The 19,631-nt window shown below is 35.8% G+C and overlaps 1 protein-coding gene across 4 annotated transcripts in view; it reads right to left on the bottom strand.

Moving 5' to 3' along the window:
- The window catches only part of LOC136847731 (uncharacterized protein C3orf20 homolog), a 25,527-nt gene extending 7,158 nt beyond the window's left edge, over positions 1 to 18,369 (bottom strand). The window contains exon 1 of one of the 4 annotated variants that reach the window (XM_067119595.1): positions 18,211 to 18,369. The gene's annotated coding sequence lies outside the window, so the exon portion shown is untranslated. Of the gene's footprint in view, positions 356 to 18,210 lie in introns of those variants that run through there. The other 3 variants (XM_067119596.1, XM_067119594.1, XM_067119593.1) reach the window with 3 other exon arrangements.
- Positions 18,370 to 19,631: the final 1,262 nt, after the last annotated feature.

Here is a 19,631-nt window from a genome sequence, read left to right as displayed (position 1 = left end):
TAAGGCATCTCTTGTTGCAAATATTTCAACTGGATTTTTTTTTTTTTCATCCACTTTGACGTAGGTACATCATGATGATCAAATACACTCCAGTGAAACTTGGAATTTCTTATGCTTAGCGTCAGATAAAGATAGTTCATTTTTCGAAATGGTTAGAATTGCTATTGGCTTATTAAAAGAAGGACGCCTCAGTATTTTCCATCACAGTAAAATATCAAGAAAATCATCAGGTTAAATCGCTCCTTAGAATGTGTTCTTTTAAGTGGCTCACAAACACATCATGTCATCTGTCAGTCCAGTCTTTTCCGTAAGCGTCAATTCCCTCAGGCCATGATTTCTCTCGGTGACATTAATCGCCTGGTTCCGTGTGCCAGAAGAATTTCATTGTCGTCATGGCTACATCAGTCATGTTTACCTTGTGACGTCACTAAAGTATTCGGAAGTACCAAGCCACAGGGGATGCTGCCCCTGCCCAGACCTCAACAGCGGTAGATACTGAGATGAGAAAGAAATATAGAAGAATATGATGGCATTATTATCCATTTTACTAAATGACAAAAGTTCTTAATTTAAATATCGTGACTAAAGAGATGTTACAGAATTCAGATTTTAAAGTGGAAATGATTGATATCCGTAACACAAACGGAGAAGAAATGATTAAAAACGAGCATATGTAAGTTCGTTTTGAAATATATTATACAGTATATATATTCATATATGTATATATAAATATATATAATATATATATATATATATATATATATATATATATATATATATATATATATATATATATATATATATATATATATATATATATATATATATATATATATATATATATATATATATATATATATATATATATATATATATATATATATATATATATATATATATATATATAAATAATCATAAATCACTATGCAACTATTTAAAAGTACCAAAGATAATTTCATAAAATCGTTTTTGAGTTATACGTCGGCCGTTGGCATGACAGACTCTGAGATTTCATGACTAACCTAAAATAAGTTTGAAAGTATCAGTTCCTCCAGCCATTGCAAGGGGACAAAGGAGCCCCAAACTTCGAGGCAATTTCAGCTAAATGAATCAGGACGATTACTCTGATTGCCTTGGCAATCTTAGGTCACGGCCGTAGATAAGAAACTGGGCTTAAATTGCCGGCAATTTATTTTCTCATTCGCCGCGCTGAATAAAGACGTTCGCCTTTTGTTTCTCGTCCTTTTGCCTTCAGAGCCATTAGTCTTAATGCCCTTCGGGTGGGCTGTTGTCCAGCAAAGACCAATTTCCAATCCTTAATCTAATAAGTCTTGAGTGCTTCCTTGCGTGATAGGAACTATCCCCCTTCAATATTATCTTTAAGTCACTCTCTAGGACGTAAATCGCCTCATCCAATTAATGTGGATAAGCTTTTCGTCGTAGAGAACTTATTTTTCTTTTTCTGACTCCATTAATTTTGGTGCCACGAAGACTTTTGCGGGAAATGGCAGAGTATAGTCTTCATTCTTTTGTATTTTATTGAAGACATTTAATTTTTAATACAATAAAAAATGCTACCATTAGCATTTAAGCATTCATGCGTCTTCCAGGCTTGGATGTTACGGGAGGATTTAACGTCAGGCGTATATGATTACCGTCTCTACTTGGTAAAATACCTTAACGGTCTGTGCTTGTGGCAGTACATCTCAGTGGAGACCACGTTTGAATATGTTGAGTTCACCATTTGTTGATTGGAATTATCCCCTTATTTTCCCTTTTTAGTTTTCTGTAAAAGAAAACCATTGAGATAGCTCTTTGTCTGTCCGTCTGCACTTTTTCTGTCTGTCCTCAGATCTTAAAAACTACTGGAGGCTAGAGGGCTGCAAATTGGTATGTTGATCATCCACCCTCCAATCATAAAACATACCAAATTGCAGCCCTCTAGCCTCATTAGTTTTTTTTTTTTATTTTATTTAAGGTTAAAGTTAGCAATGATCGTGCGTCAGCCACCCGCTGTCAGTGCCAACAAGACAGACCACCACCAGGCTGTGGCTGAGAGTTTCATACAGCATTATACATTGTACAGAAAACTCGATTGCGCCGAAGAAACTTTGTCACATTTTTTACTTGTTTTCTTTTAGAAACAGAGACCACTGGATTTGGTAACTTCTAACCCCAGTTCTCAATGTGGTTTGCTTTCTTGTTACAGTACTGTTTCTTATTTCTCGTGTTTATGCTACTTGAGCTTAACAAACAAGATGCTGTTGGCCTTTGTGACCTTAGTTCACTCAGAAATTAATCAAGTGTTTTTTTTTTTATTATGAACAGACGTTCTTGTTAAAGAAATGCTGAAGAAACCTGAGAATTCCATATTCTAGAAGTATATGATGTGAAAGATTGGGTCAAACTGATTAACCCTCGACTCTGTGACTTCTAAGCTACACGTGTGGACTGTGAAGCCTGGTAACCAGTTCTTTATTTACATTCGGTTTATCCAAGAAGCCACAGACGTAACATTTCATCTAAGAAATTTAAAAGAAAATGTGCTTGTGAAACACAATACCCTCGGTGTCAAATCCCAATGCGACATTATGGCAGGATAAAAAAAAAAGAACTTTTGCAGCCGTGTATACGTATAGACTCGGGCCATTAGTTATGCTTCTGAAAAAGTAAATCGTTGCAGAATGACAGCTAAAAAAAAGTAGATAAATAAATAAAAGAAATAACACGGGGATAATAATGGAGAACCGCATAATTGAACAATCTGCTGTCGCATTTCCGAACAAGAGAATAACAATAGCTCTACGGAGTGTGTCCCTCTGTGAATGACGAGGCGAGAAGATCACATAGCGAGGCATTAACGTAATTACGGTCAGCGTCGGAGAAAGGGCTATATGGCGTGCCTGTCATGCTCGCCTCTGTCTTTCGCTTGTTTTGTTTCTCTTCTATTTATCTCTTCAGTTTCTGTTCTTGTTTACTGTTGTCTTCCTGTATTTCGTGTGCCGGTGTGTGTCTTTCTCTGGATTGGTTTTTTCTATTTATTTACTTCCTATTCATATATTTTTCTTTTATTTTTATCCATTCATTTTTCTATACCTGTTTGAGCTTCATCTAGTGATGTGATATTTTCATTCAGGCTTTTGCCTTTACGTGGATGTGAACGGATGATAGGCCTAATTATTATTGGTTATTTATTACAAATGCGTGTTGTGTATACATATCTTCCCTTCCCAACGTACATTTTCTAGTATTTTTCACGAATGGTTTGGTATGAATGAGGATTATTGATTGTATTTATCATTGTTCTTTATAGGCCTACACGGTTAGACAGTAGACATCCTACTAGTATGTTGCTGCCATTTGTTGTTCGATCAGCAATTTTCGACAAATGGCTCTGCTGAATACTAATACCAGCCGTCATCCTCAGCTTCGCGTAAACCTCCTGTTGAAATAACAGGGCAGGACGTTTCCATCCGCTAGTTTTATTAAAGTAATACTACGATAGTTGTAAGTGTGCAGAGCCGAGTAAGGTCGACGATGACTGCGTTATCAGGCGCTGCTTGAGTCAGGACTCTATTAATCCTGGTTGTTTCACCCCGACGGTATCTCTTTCCCCGCCTTGGGTAAGGGTTTATTGCTGAAATATGGCTAGCGGTTGATTAATGACTGAATATGATGAATTCCCCATTTGTCTAGCGCTGAATGACCCTATGAGTCCCAGTGCTTGGCTTTAAACCTAAATCACATAGTCCATTCCTTCCCCATATGTCTACTGGAATTTGTTTACGAAACAGCTTCATGGATATTTTTGTTACATTATCCATCAATGGGTGTTATGTGCTTGATATTACTTCTCTTTATTTGATAAATTCATAAATTCACTACAGTTGTGGTCCTGTTTGTATCCATGTTGCATGACTCGTCGGACTGCAGCCAAATTTCGGCCATGCCCGAAATGCAGTGAGCCAGTTGGCTTTCCATGACTCCAGTGGCGTAGCTAAGGTGGGCATGGGCGGGCACGTGTCCAGCCACGAGAATCCTGTGCCCACCCAGGTGCCCACCCACAAGCCACGGGCCCACTAAGGCATCTCTATTGACGAAATATTTTCAAATATATAATAAATATTTTCCCTCAGCTTGGAATCAACTGTTGATTCCAAACTGATGGTTTTGATACTTCAGAGTGTAGACCATCAAGGAAACGTAGAATTTCTACAAAATTGCAGGAGTTTGTTGTTGCTGATTCTATTGGAAAACAGTCAGGAAGCACATACTTTGACCTCAGTGTTAAGGATTCAGCACGAATTCACTTTTTTTTTTTTTCTTACTCTATTGTAGTCCATGTGTTGTCAGAAATGAAAAGGCGGTTCAGTGATGAAACCTGCACACTTATGAAAGCATTACAGTCATTAACCCACGCAGTACGGAATTGCTGAAGATCTCAGACATGAGCTTTACTCTGCAAAACGCATGTTAGAAAGACGCTACAAGGACGTAAGTGACAGTGAAAGGCCTAAATCATTGTTAGACTTACTGAAAATTCTTAATCCATATGAGGAGGCATTTCCTGAACTCTGCAGACTAGCCAAAATTTCTGTAGTGTTACCTGTGTCGTCAGCTTCAGCAGAGAGAAGCTTCTCTGCTCTGAAATTAATTGAGACTACTCTCAGAAATGCCATGGGCAATGACAGATTAAGTAATCTTGCTGTGTTATCAGTTGAAAGTATGCCAGTTAAAAGACTAGATTTAGAGGAATTTGTAGATAGGTTTGCAGAAAATCACAGGAACAGGAGAATATTGTTAAAATGAGTCATGTCGCAGTAGTCTGCTGCTTCATCACATGTAATGTATAGCATAGCAATATTTTTTTTTCAAATTATGTTCCTTTCAATATATATATATATATATATATATATATATATATATATATATATATATATATATATATATGTAAATATACATAAATTTTTGTGTGTGTGTGTGTGTGTGTGTGTATTATTTCTTTCATCCATGTAATTTTTATCAAGAGTACCTATTGCATAATAGACTTATAAAAAGTCTATTTTTTTTCTTGTATTTCCATGCTTATGTTTTACAATTTCTGTACGCACAGGAATCAATGTGTTTTGCATAGCTCACTTTATGTTTTTCAGTTTCATATCTGTAATTCCTATTCTGTAATTACGTATAATTATAATGTACCTGATTTCTGTACATCTCTGTTTTACTTAATACAATATAACAGGATCACAGATACCTGCATAATGCCTGAATATCCACCGCTGGTCTCAGAATACTGTCTGCCCTAATACCCTTCTCATATGGCTTCAGATTGCCTCTGAAATTGGTCACATTTCAAAATTTTCTTGGGTGGGCTTACAGCGGCCACCCCCGCCCCAACCCCCGCTGTATAGGCTCTCTCAGCTCGCCTAGTGCTTGGAGGAATAATCTTATTATTCCTCCAAGGCCTAGTGCGCCCCCATATTCAGCTCTGCCCCCTAGGTGCCCACCCACTGACAGACTCCTAGCTACGCCACTGCATGACTCCAATGGTTACTGCTCCCTTTTGAATTAAAAAGGCGGGGGATATTCCTCTTGTAGTAAAATTGAACAGAACCCTTTGCAAGCATATTCTCCTCCTTCAAGGGAGGAGTCCCTGAAATTTGGAAGGTCTACCCGTGGAAAGTATAGATCCAGTATATTTCTACAACTTGGTTAGCGGAACCTTAGACGTTTTATAGCGCTGTTGGAAGAGCAACTTCTTGACGTATATCTTAATCTGCTTGCATTTATGCCGAGAAGATATTTGTGGTCTTACGTTATTTAATTTTGGTCAGAAAGTTATTGATTCTAGTCAAAATAGTTGTAATGTTTTATTTTTGGCTTGGAAATTTTTTACTGATATTAGTCGTTTTTGGTCAGACCACTGTTACTCAACGTAAAGCCTGGTTCACACTATGCCAGTAATTTAGTCAAGTGGCGAGTAATTTAGCTACTAAACGTGTCTGAACACCAAACAGTTTAGTCAAGTAGTTTAGTAAGCAATTTAGTGATTTAGTGTTTAGTCGATCCAAAATGTTCTGTTTTTACGGTCAAGTAGTAGCTCCGCCCACTTGTCATTCGTCCACTAAACCAGTGAGAACACGTGTTGAATTTAGTAATTTAGTGGAGTTCATGAGTTGTAGGTTGCCGCAGAAATGGCACTTCGATGGAATGAAGAGACAACACTAAAATTTATTTCAAAATATTTACAACATGAGAGCTTGTGGAATGTTAAATGTCCACAGTATAAAAATAAACAAATCAAGCAAAGTGCCTACGCTGATTTGGAGAAAAGCATGGATATATCTGGATTTGGAGAGAAGGAGATAAAAGCGAAAATCAAGAACATCAGGTATTTTCCATTTTATGCCTCCGTAATCAGTGATTCGAGGGCATATAGTTTTTCACCTGTCCGTCTTTGTGTCTGCAAAAACTTTAATCTCAGCCATAACTTTTGATTGGTTACCCACGGGGGCATTAGTGTTTCACAAACACACCTTGTTCAAAATGTGTTTATTCAATTAAGAGAGTTTTCTGTAACAAAATGTTTGGAGTTGTATTTTTTTATGTTTGAAAGAATCAATATATGTAATAGTTTTTCCCCTTAAATTTATGGGATTTAAACATACCTAATATTATTTTATTTCCATTTTAAGATTAAAATAGTGTTATTTACCTAATTATCATATTCGTTGAAACTCCAAATAAAAATTTAATTATAATTTCATGTTAGTAATTTTTTCCAGTTATGATAAGGTTAAAATTGGTTAAAAACGGCTATATGTTTTGCTTTATTCATGTAATTACATTATTATTCTATATTGGTTTGTTTTCTTCTCAGATCAACCTACTCACAAGAATTGCTGTGTTGCCTGTTCATCTTGCGATGCCTTACACACTAATGTACTCTACTTGACTGGTTGTGCGAACGAAATTGATCAGTTAGTAGGAAAGTAGTAACTAAACTACTCGCCACTTGACTAAATTACTGGCATAGTGTGAACCAGGCTTAAGTCTTGGTTTTGGCCAAAAAATTATTGTTAATCAATTAGGGTCAAAGCTGATGCTAAAAGAATATTGTATTTGTACACTATTGTTCTATCTTAAGTGCTTGGAGGACTGATATAGATATAACCTGACTGCCTTCTAGTAATCTTTGCTTTGAATTGGTAATGTCAGTTACGAAAGTGAAATTGTAATGTTTTTATTTTATATTTGGATGTGTATATTTGCAATTATAAATCTACACCCATTTACCAGGATCGGTGCATACTTGGGCTTAAACCCTGTTACAACAACAACAACAAATGAAGTTAAAAGGCCGTAGTTTAACAAAAATAGACTAGTCACATTGATGCTTGGGAAACAGGTCAGACGTTGCTTAATATTAGTACCTAGTCAGTAATCAAAAATTTAAATGTGACTTAATAGAAATTGCCTGTGTAATTCTGTATCTTTTATTAATTTTGTTTTATCATTTACTACCTCGGGAGAAATTCGTGAGTGCGCGTAAATCGACGGAAAATGAGATTTACAGTCAATTCTTAACTTCAGGTTGTTTGGATGATTTGACTAATATGATGATGGCAATACTACTAATACGAGCTCCAAGGAAGGATATTTTAGGAGCAGGTTATTTTAGACTAAATCAACATCTTACGAATATGCGCGAAGAATGAATGAGCCCAACCAGGGTCTGGTGGGAGAGGAAAATTACTGCTTTGATCTGCGATTTGTCACACTATTATTATTATTGTTGTTGTTATGCAAGGTGCTTCTTTAGCCTAACAGAATGGTTGACGTGTATGTTAGAGAGTAAAGCAAAAAAGAAAACTATATTGCGATGAAACTGGCATGAAACACAGTAGATAAAAGCAATGGATAAGAATGATTCAGCAAACGAAAAATAAAGGGAAGTGTCACAGTTGAAACGAGAGCGATCGCAAGTGGCAGTTAACAGCTCTCGAAGGGTATAATTGCTTATTGTCAAGTTGTTAGATACTGAGTCACCGGTTTCGAATTCATTCAGATGTTGGAAGCCTGGCGGGAGCCCACTCAGTTTGTTTACGTGTGAAGTGACAGTGTAACTTTTGTCCGTAAGCTTAATGATAACTGCAACCACGCTATAAATATGTGCATGGGAAAAGCAAAAGAATTCTTGAAACCAAATGCTGTTTTATGGATTTGAATTAACCTTAAAACCTCTTTGAAGACAAAGTAATCGCTTAAAATATAAGTGATGGGTAAGTGCCCAATGAATTATTGTACTATACAGTTCCTATTTTCAGAATCCATTCTATCTAACCGTCATCCTCTGCCGAGTGTCGTCAAGAAATTTTATTTGCAGTTGTAATAAGCCATCACTTATTAGTTTTACGTTTGAAGGCATTGTATAACTGAAAGGTAATGCAATAATTGTCATTAGCTATATTGTTTGTAGACTCTGATGTGGAAAGCTGATATACTACAGTATAGCGGTAAGATCTTATTCCATCTTGCCAAGCGAGGCATCCTTGCTACGAAAATAAACTTGTAATCCATTTCCCGAGATTAGGCAAGATAATGATCGTTTAGGTATATTGAAGTATAGATGCTTTCGCGGGAAATGCGGGATTGTAATGAAACTGCAACCTTGTTATATGTACTGATAGGTGTAAATTACGTAGTTTGTTTTATTCAAAAACTATCCAGAGCAATGCAGTTTCAATCATCGTGGTATATAATAATGACCACTTACGTAACAGAGGAGTGAGGACTTGAACTACTTTATAGTTAATCCATTAATTAACTTAAATAAATAAAGGAAATAAATAGAGTAAGGAAACCTGGCAAGGCCAGTACGATACCATTAAATCTAAACGCAACTTATTAAAAACAAACTGGGACTGGTAAACAAAGATTTTTTTTCTTGATTTCCAAAATGTAAGTTCATTTGTACACGAGTCATTACGGAAAGTTATGATTTAGTGAACTGTTATTCTTAGCTTATTGCGTAATCGAAATTGGATTTATAAAACCAGACGAGTGTAAAATATGTAGATTGAAAAACTTGCCAAAACATTTACTGAGGCAATTTACTAATTTTGCTAATATTTTCAGCCTAGTGATACAGGTTGCAACAATAGTTTACTGGGGGCTAATATTCTTAATGGACTTTTGGAAAACCATATTGATAATTTAGGGATGGGAGCCAGGAGTGTATCTTAATCATAATTGACCTTTTAACATTGATGCCTGCTATTTCACATACGTGCTTGAACATTATCGTTATATTTTATTCACAAAAACGGTAATTTAAACGGAGCCTGCGGATAGTCTTTTGTAGAGGATGGTGTCATTTTGGAAAGATAGATAATTGTATTTATGACGAATAAAGGGGTTCCCTTGTTGGCTTTCATGATATAAAGTTATTGGTCTATACGTATTTGTATTTTTAAAGAAACCTTATGGACATTTTCCCCAGGAGCATTATTATTATTATTATTATTAGCAGTAGTAGCAGTAGTAGTGACAAATACACTCATGGTTCCAAAGATCACATAAATTATATACAACAGAAAGTCTTCATCACGTTCACTGCACCGACGGTCAGCACGTGAGCGGATGACCACCAGGGAATGTCAAACTCCTATTCCAAAAATAAGTAAAAATTGCCTCTTCGTTTCATTTCCAGACACACAGCGAAGCGGTTTATGTTTTTATGACCTCCCTTCTTTTATAATACTTTATTATACTCGTCTTATATCTAGAGAATATGACATACAACATCCACGTGCTAAACCTCATTCGATAACGCGGCGTCTCTCTGATGTCAACATTATCCTCTTGAAGTTTGTTGACAGTCCAACATTGCGAACGATATTATGCCGAGGGTTGTATAGATTTCGTGATTATATTCATGTTGTTAATTTTATGAAAAAGTCATGGGGTATTAAGCGTTCTCAATATGTGCCTTAATGTTGGGATTACAATAGAAAACCGTGCAAGGACATGGTAATACATATACATATTTTTTATATCAATTTCGATTATGCAATAAGCCAAGAATAATAGCTCACTAAAACGTAACTTTCCCTAATGACTCACGTACAATTGAACTTACATTTTGAAAATCAAGGAAAATCTTCGTTTACCAGTCCCAGTCTGTGTTTCCCTAGTTTAGTTTCATTTAGACTTAATGGTATCGTGCTGGACTTGCCAGTTTTCCTTACTCTAGTTATGCAACTCAGTTACTGGAATAACTATAAAGTAGCCCAAGTCCTCACTCCTTTGTTACGTAAGTGGTCATTATTACGTACCACGATGATTGACGCTGCATTGCTCTGGATAGTTTTCATCACAGTCCCGTATTTGCCGCGAAGGCATCTATACATCAGTGTACCTACAAGATCATTCTCTTGCCTGATAGCGGGCACCACCTGAGAAGAAGACAGACGTCCACTACCAAGTTGCACGTTTATTTATTCATGACCGTGCCACTGCTATGCATGAATAAACATGGTACTTAACTTGTGCTTGTTAGTTTCCTGTGGTAATTGCTTCTATTATGCGTATCTGTTGTATATAATATATATACATATGTATGTATGTATACACATACATACATACATATATATATATATATATATATATATATATATATATATAATATATATATATATATATATATATATATATATATATATATATATATATATAATTTACAGTAGCCTCTACCACTACGCACCACTCTGGCTCTCATTAATCTTCCCCGTTCAACTTTTCAAAATATTCTGTCCATTGACACAGGACGCCATTCTCGTCAAGGTTCATCTCTTCTGTTGCATCGTATATTTTGAGATCTGGCTGCTCATGACTCTTTCCGCATTTACTGCTTTAAAACTACTTCGTTTTCCACCCAGGTATTTGCTCAGATTTTACTCCTTCAGCTTATTCTCTTGTTCACTCGTTTTGTCCTTTTTTTTTTTTTTTTTTGTCTTGTATACCATACTCCTTTTTTCCACCAATAACCCTCTGATTTCATCCATGCTAGTTGTCAATTCTTACTAAGGTACTTTGGCCACAAACATTCCTTCGTACATGTGTGGGCTCATCCCCGAATTTCAAGCACTCTCCGCTTACTTCCACTTCAGCGTTTGAATGCTAGGTCATATCTCAGCCGCTTTTCCTTATATGCTATCCTTCTTTCTTATCAAGACCGCAAGTTTTAGTGACATTTATAGCCGCCTTAATCTAGTGGTGTTGTGAGAAGAGAGGAACTTGTAAATGCTCTCCAGAGAGGAGCAGCTTTTCAGGGTGGTCTCTGTGGATGTTGTCTGTATCATTCGGGTCGTATCTCCGTTTACCTGAGGACATAGTCCCTCCCTCCCTCTCACCTGACACCAACACACTCACATTGGCTGTAACTATAGGACTGATCAAGTGGTGACCAGTTTACTAATGTTTAAGAATAGTATACGTTAAAAAAGAAAACTTGTATCAAGGAGCTTCCGAAATGTGTGGTGCTTCAGTTTTACTACATACATCATAAGAGAGAGAGAGAGAGAGAGAGAGAGAGAGAGAGAGAGAGAGAGAGAGAGAGAGAGAGAGAGAGAGGAGTGGGTGGGGCAATGGCATGATAAAACAACATGTCAGGCAAATGTCACAAAAATTAAACTTTTTATTTCAGTTGTCAGTGGTCTAATCTAAATTACCTTGCAACTTTAAAAGACAATCCTGCGTTTTACGATCGTCTTACATTACCCTTCGTGGTGCTGAAATCTTTTCGCCCTCAAATTTCTAGTTTTCTTGGATTTTTTGTAACATGTAATTCCTTCTGTTGTCGCGCTGTTTTCATCGCCAATAATATTGTTGCAATTTCGTGTTAGTTTCATTTAATATTTTCTATGATATTTTTACGTGGATTTATTTTTTCGACATTGTTTTGCGCATGATACATGGATTTTCTCTTATTTTCACTTTTTCCTTTACGTTAGCTTTATACTAATTTTCCTTCGACGTTCAAACCTTTCTTACTTAATTTTGTAAAACCTGGTTTTGTCTCTGTCGTCGTTTAGCATAGTACATTTTCCTTTATCACTATTCCTGGTTTATTATTTCCATTTTTAGTTTTCCTTGGTTTTTTGAGTAGGTTTTTTGATAACTTCATTTAATCTCCTCTAGGCGTTCTCTGTCATATTACGTTTTCCTTCGTTGCTAATGGAATGCCATGTTGTTTTTAAGCTTTTTTTCAAGTCTTGTAAGCATAATAATTTCCTTCTACGTAGCTGGAATAATAGTTATTTTCTACAAAAAAGCTAATATTCTTTTATCTCGATAATGATTTAAGTATATCTGTACAATTATTCTGCCCTAAATTGGAAGACTGCAGCAGGTGAGAAAAATGGTAGCCACTCCCTTGCCTTACTACTGATATTGCAGATACTGCAAATGGGACCCCCTAAATACTCTTGGAAAGCATCAAAGAATCATTCTGAAACTGCAGTAACTTGTGTATTAGTGTTTCACGAGCCCAATAGGTGGCATATCTCAACTTCGAAAATTTTGCAGATACTGCAGTTTTCCATTTTAGGGCAGCATTGTTTCTTGAACACATTGTTATTTTATAGCTTAGACTGGTTTTGACACTTGAACACAGATGTTGGTGTTAATGTCAAAGATATATTATCACTTTTTTTTTTCATTTTCAAATGTAGAAATTTATTTTTTCAGCTGCCCGTGTCTCGCCTGTGTTTTCTTTATAAAATTGAAGAGAGCGGTGTTTTATATATATATATATATATATATATATATATATATATATATATATATATATATATATATATATAAAAACTGACAGACATATAGTAGCTTATATTTTCCTGTAATTTTTTTTTTTAGGCAAATTAGCAACAGTTTTCTGATTATATAGTAGAAACGCGCAGTTAAACACAGTCTTTATTTATTTATGTTTTTCTTCAGAGTGATTCTTTTATATTCTTTATAGGTAAAGCGGGAAAGAGAAACATTTATTAGTTAAAACGTTCAAACACACTCTGAAAACATTTGTTTGAGGTTTCGCCTCTGATGCTGTCAAAAGTGGGAAGTTTTCTTCTTGAACATTGCAATGGAAATGAAATGTTTAACATTTTTTAATAATTTCTTTTTGCTTTTTCAATGTATTTCTCTGTCTACGTACATAGAAACGTTGACAGTTTATTACCTTTCCTTTATTACTATTTTTCCATTCTACTAACTTCGCCTTCTATTTTTCTCGACTGTTCCATGATATTTCTTACAGACGCCCAGAAACGTTGATTATTATTAGTTAGGTATTTTTTAAAATAATTTAGTCAACTGCTAGATGCAGTTTCTCTAATGTTCCTTAGTTACCAAGGAACGTGATTTCGCATTAGCATTGTATTTTTGTCGACTTTTCTGGTAAATTTACTTTTGCTTTTTTTGTTTTTGAGGTGCAGAGGACTTTGATCGTTACGACAATTTTTTTTAATCAATGCAAGACTAAGTTCTGATATTAATTAAAAGTTTCTTCTCCGATTCCATTAAAGTTTGAATGTACTGTATTCCACTGGAACCTCACTGCGTCTTTTGCTCCGGACGTTCATCATTCTTCTTCTCTGTATTTCAAGGCTTGAAATGGCCTCTAAGCATGACAGCTAAGGTGCGTCGTCAGTTGCATTGTGAGATATGTTGCTCTGCGTCCATTTGTTGCCTGCGTTTAAGGTTTTATTCTGTTCAGCCTTTTTTTTTGTTTTTGTTTTGTTTATTCCGAATGTTACTGTAAAGGTTTTATTACTTTTGTTTATTTTTTTCGCTAGGCTACTTCGTCAGAGGTCAGTGTATATACCTTTGCTATGTATGGAGGCTATATACCGGCATAATGTAATGCTTTTGTTTATTTTTATTATGAGTAATTTATTTTTTAGTTTTGATTATAATTGTTAATGCTTTTATTTAGTGGATTATCTGTTAACCAAAGGTCAGTATTGTAAGCGTTTGTGCGCTTGTAAACATAAGCATACTGTTTCATAGCTTTTTTTTTTATTATGAATACTGACAACAGTGCAATGCCATTTTGATTTTTGTTGCTGATATGTTCCTTTCAATAATGTGCCTTGATCATGAGTGAGGGGTGTGGTGCAAAAATTTTTTGTGCGTTTGTAAGTCCACATACGCTTTTATTGCTTTAATTATTTCGTAGAGTTGAAGCGAGTTTGTACCTTGTAATACTATTCTTCTTACTTGCACTTTTCTTACTTATATTTTGGTTTTCTTACTTATATTTTGGTTATTAACTTTTTGCTTTCTTTGCACTTCGTTTTGTGAAAGCTTCCCGTCCGAGCTACAGGAGTTTTGGCCTTCCAATAAAAAATAATGAATGTTAAAAAAACAATTACAAAATTAGCTACAGGAACGGTTGCTCATTTTGTATATAATAATAATAATAATGAAAAGTTTACAGTAAATTTTACTATTTTTGTTATTCAGTGTCACGTTTTGATGGAATGATAAATCATCGCTATAATAATATCAAAGCCTTGACACTATTACAAAATTATTGTAACATTATTTTGTGTAATATGTTACAATACTTTATGAGCAGATATATAATTTTTTATCATAAGATAAGAGTCAAATTCTTACCTAAGTTTATGGAATTGAAATCCGTTGGCTGTTAAAGAATGACTTTATATCTTTCTATTATGCTTAACAACGTGATAGTTATTGTTCGTTGATGTTTAACGTTTCCTTTAACTGCACTGGAACTTTTTTTTATAAGTTTAATTGCACTGGAACTTTTTTTATAAGAGTAATTGCACAGGAACTTTTTTATTTATAAGTATAATAATTTTTCTTATTAAGAAGAATTGTAAAATAGAATTTTTTTTAAATAGTTTTTCTCATTATGAACAATTGTAAAATAGAATTTTTTACAATAGGTTTTCTCATTAAGAACAATTGTAAAATGGATATTTTTAAAATAGTTTTTCCCATTAAGAAAAATTGTAAAATGGGAATTTTTAAAATAGTTTTTCTCATTCAGAACAGTTGTAAAATAGAATTTTTTAAAATAGCTTTTCTCATTAAGAACAATCGTAAAATAGAATTTCTTAAGAGAAATTCTATTTTACAATTGTTCTTAATGAGAAAAACTATTACACTTCTAACGATCTTGATTATATATATTTTACTACCTAATTTGTTAAAAATCATGGCATTCCATGTTCTGGAGAAGATATCAGTCATTTTACTACTACTATTAGCATAATAATATCATGGCTACTCAAAGATTATCATGCAGTTACAGTTATAAATATTATACTAACGTCGTGGTTTATAGGGCATGTCTCTAGCTTTAGGAACAAGAACCCTCGCTGACATAAGGCTACCTTGATCTGTAACCAAAGTCATATCTTCTGGGCGAGTTCGACTTGGCTTCTGTAAATGATAATTTTAGATATCCGTGAGTTATGAGCAACAAATAACTGTGGATCCATCTTCGATTAAGGTTAGCTGTGCGATTAAGCGTTTTCTCTCTCTCTCTCTCTCTTCTACGTCACATTCGGCCCTTCAATTCAATGGACATTTGCAGTGAATGCTCGGTTCTTTTTGACGATGTCTATTTGTTTCGTCATCTCTATGTAAATGTTTGTTATTTACTTGTTCCTCTTTTGTTTTTTCACTCGCAGATACAAACTTCCACAATTCTATGGAGGCTTGCTATGTAATGTCATTATTATTTTGATAATCTTTGCCAAGTATCTTTGTTTTTGATTTTCAGTTTGTTTTCCTGTTAGCGTAATTCCCTAAAATTTTATGAGTGATTGTTTTTTTAATTAAAATTTTACCAGGGACGGGCCATGTGATGGGAACATTTTATTATGTTTTGGGAGAGATGGGACTGTAACCTGAAAACTTGAGAGCGATAGATTTTTTAGGCTTGGCGGAGGTTTGCGGCCTCAAAACAAACTTAATAATCGAGTCGTAGGTTTTAATATTTTGAGTCGTAGGTTGCGGGGAGAGAGAGAGAGAGAGAGAGAGAGAGAGAGAGAGAGAGAGAGAGAGAGAGAGAGTTTCCCCATTTAATTTATCGTTTCAGTGCTTGTAGTTATCTAAGCAAATGCATACGAGTTAAGCAGCTTAATAATATCACGGCACTCATTACTAATTCTGCCATTAATACATTTATCCGTTAATTAGCTGGTCTTATATAGGTTATGTTCTACATTCATCTTGAGTATTTTGCGAGATTCATTTTTCCTTATTAATTCCTAACAGTCAGGTTATTTATGAATATTTCTTTCACGTGTTATCAGTAGAAACCAGCTGTTGTAGAGTGAAGTGTATTTTTTAGACTTTACGGTAATTAAATAACTTATGCATGTGGTAATTTAATTACAGTAAGAAGCTATGTGAACGCTTAACCCTCCAGAGAAATAAAAGTTTAAAGAAAGGTTTAAGAAGGACTCATTGTAGTAAACGCATATGGGACTATACTTAAGGATTTGACTGTAGTTCAGTTACGTGGGTGACGACTCACTATGAACTGTCCGAACTGTCGCCCTCCTTCATTCAAGCTGCAGTTTTAACTGCCAACAAGCAAATCCCGACGAGGCCATTCATAATTCGGAACAAGATGGGATTAGGGATGTACCTCTGGTACAACATAAATCTAATATTCCGCTATCATGCCACTGCAGATACCGGGGGGAGGGGGAGAAGGAAGGATTGGGGAGGGGGGGGGAGCGTGAAGGGATTGGTCTCCAATCTCGTCAGAAGAATATAGGAGACTTCGAATACAAAACAAAAGGCTCTCGCTTTCACGTGGTCTTGGATGAAAGGGGATTAATCTCTGTGAAGCATTTTTGCCGTTGAATCACCAAAGGGGCGACTGGAGTTGAGGATTTAATTGGATTTAACCGGTTGGTTATAACTACCCTCGTTGGAAAATACTCGGCTAATTTGCAGGGATATGAAAGAAACTTGAGTATTCATAAAGAAAATTAATCTTTTTTATTCAATTTTTACCAGGAAAAGTTAAAACTTTTTTTTTTTGGTAAAGACATGAATAATAGTTCATTTGATTTAGTCTCACCCCTGTAATTTCGCTACTGTATCTTAAAATATTCTCGCAATTAATGTCTTAATATTCACTGCAGTCGTTCGCTCCCATGACGAAGATTAGCTTAATAAAACCTACCCTTGAGTAGTTCGTTCCATTTAATTCAAGATGGCATCATTCAAAGTTAATGAAGAAAGAACGATGACACGACTTCCATTAAAGCGAATACTCGGCGCACGTGGCTAGAAATTGTAAAACCTATCCAGCTATGCGCTTAGGAATTACGGGGCCACAGGTTGGTCGCACGCACCGTCGATAAACATTTTACATCAAAGCGTAAACGTGAATACAATTCTCTTCTTCAACGTCAAACTCACGACGGAGTAGTTATTAACTTACAGAATTACCATCACGCTATTAACATAAAGGCATGATAATACTGAAGAAATGGCACCTAATGAATCTAAGTAAAGTCATGATATTACTAAGAAAGAAATGTTGCCACCCTATTCTGTATGACACGTGCGTGGCTGGACACGAACAGACTACCAAAGAATAGTTTTTTTTCTTTACGAAATTAAAAAACACTCTGTGTCATATAGAAATAGTGGAGGTGATAGTTATTAATAATTTTGACATTTTCATGACTGATGTAATTAGAGTGTAGATTCATTGCATTCGTCATGAAATTCCTAGCCTTTACAATTTTTGTAATTCAGTTCATTGGCTAAAATAACATGGAAACCAGATAGATAACGCACCTTAAGAATTTAGTCTTAAGAATATTCCCAATTTTAAGAATAAGATTTAGACCAATAATTGTTTTTATTGCCAAATTCCTTAGAGGAAGCTTATAGGTAACGAAACACAAATTGTTTTTCAGTCAGAAAGTGGTAATAAAATTAATGTTCAACATGAGTAATACATGAACTAACGAACAGTGCTCCAAAGAGAGACAGTTAACACTGCAAGTAGATGTCAGTTCTTGATCGCAGAGATCAATAACTCCGTATAACAACTCATTGAGCAAATGCATTAAAATGCTTTCGGGTTCCAAAAAGAATTGAAATAAGAAACAACTAAGAAAAATTTTGACGCAACTGCACCTGCTTTCGTCGCGAGTTGCACGCGGAAGACCTGGTCACCGTCGCTGTCACTACTGCTCCAGCCAATACTGCCCCAGTCAGTGTTCCTGGCACTGTTCCTGGCACTGCCGATGGCGATGCTGCTACTGCTGCTGCTGCTCGCTGCTCTTGTTATAGTGTGGGTCAAAGCGGCCACATGGTGGGCAATAGCGACAAACGTTCCTGGAGTCTCGTAATGTTTCGTTCGCTCGACTTAGACTTCGGTCACGGTTGAGTTCTCTGCCACAGCTTTACCAACAAACGCGTTCCGTATGCGCTAATCCGTTTCGTTAAATATCGACCTTTCAGAACTGCAACAATAACGATCAAGCTCAGTACGAACGTGTCACATAATGGGGGCAATTATGGCGTAATTTCGTAATTGGTTTTATTCTCTTGTCATCGTACGAAACGCAACGAAATGCGATCGCATCGAGTAGGGATTTTGTAGCATGGTCTGAGGTGGGTGGTTGTGTCTGTTGGGGTGGAGGAGGAGGGGGGGAGGAGGAAGGAGGGGTAGGTGCAGGGAGTGTGTGGGAATGGAAAATGGAGGGGGAGGGGAGGGGGAATGTGGGATGAGGGTAGCCGTATCGTGTTGATAGTGTGGTAATGGCCTGACCCAGCATGCGAGCAATTAGTCAGAATACGAACCCTATTATGACGTGGCCTTTCACACATAATAATGACGCAGCCTCTGAGGGCATTGCTTTTGAAAGAAGGTCCTTTCTCCACCCTGAACCCCGATAAAAACTTGCAGGTCGCTTCCTTTTTTCTAGCCTGCCTGTTGGTCAAGTTTTTACATTAATTTTAGTTACAAATCTTCCATCGTATTATAGGCAAGTCCAAGGGAAAGGAACCTGGGCAGGCCAGTAACTTCCTTAGAAGCTTTGACTTCAGTGACCCAATTAGTTGTAACGCCACAAAACTTAGTTAGTTAGTTATTTTATTGACAAAAGTATACAATAATTAGTACAAATTTGTCCACAACGTGACATAATACAAAATATATAAAGTAAACAGTAATCTCTGTTCCTGCAAGTACATGGCCTATACAGAAAAAAATTATTAACAAGAAAACTAAAATATCAAGAACATTATATCAGTCCTTCGGAGTAAAAACTCACGCATTTTGTTTCCTTCCATTGGGCCTGGATCTGATAAGGAAATTATTGCGTAGCCTTTCCCATAGGCCTCTCCATGAAATAAATATAAAATAATTTATCAGGATACAGGAAGATAAACAAAAGCACTAAAGCCCATGCAGCTCCAACCCTTCGCTGTCCGAGAAACCCCAACTGCCGTTAAATCACGGACTTTCCCGTCATTTCCCGGAACAATTTGCTGCTATCGCTTCTTTTTGTGGGATTAATTTACAGCCGGACAGTGAATGATGATGACAGTGG

This window comes from Macrobrachium rosenbergii, chromosome 17, assembly GCF_040412425.1.
Source record: "Macrobrachium rosenbergii isolate ZJJX-2024 chromosome 17, ASM4041242v1, whole genome shotgun sequence".
NCBI classification, from domain to species: domain Eukaryota; kingdom Metazoa; phylum Arthropoda; class Malacostraca; order Decapoda; family Palaemonidae; genus Macrobrachium; species Macrobrachium rosenbergii.
Note: the sequence above shows the minus strand (reverse complement) of the source record. Positions and strands in the feature narration are given on the sequence as shown.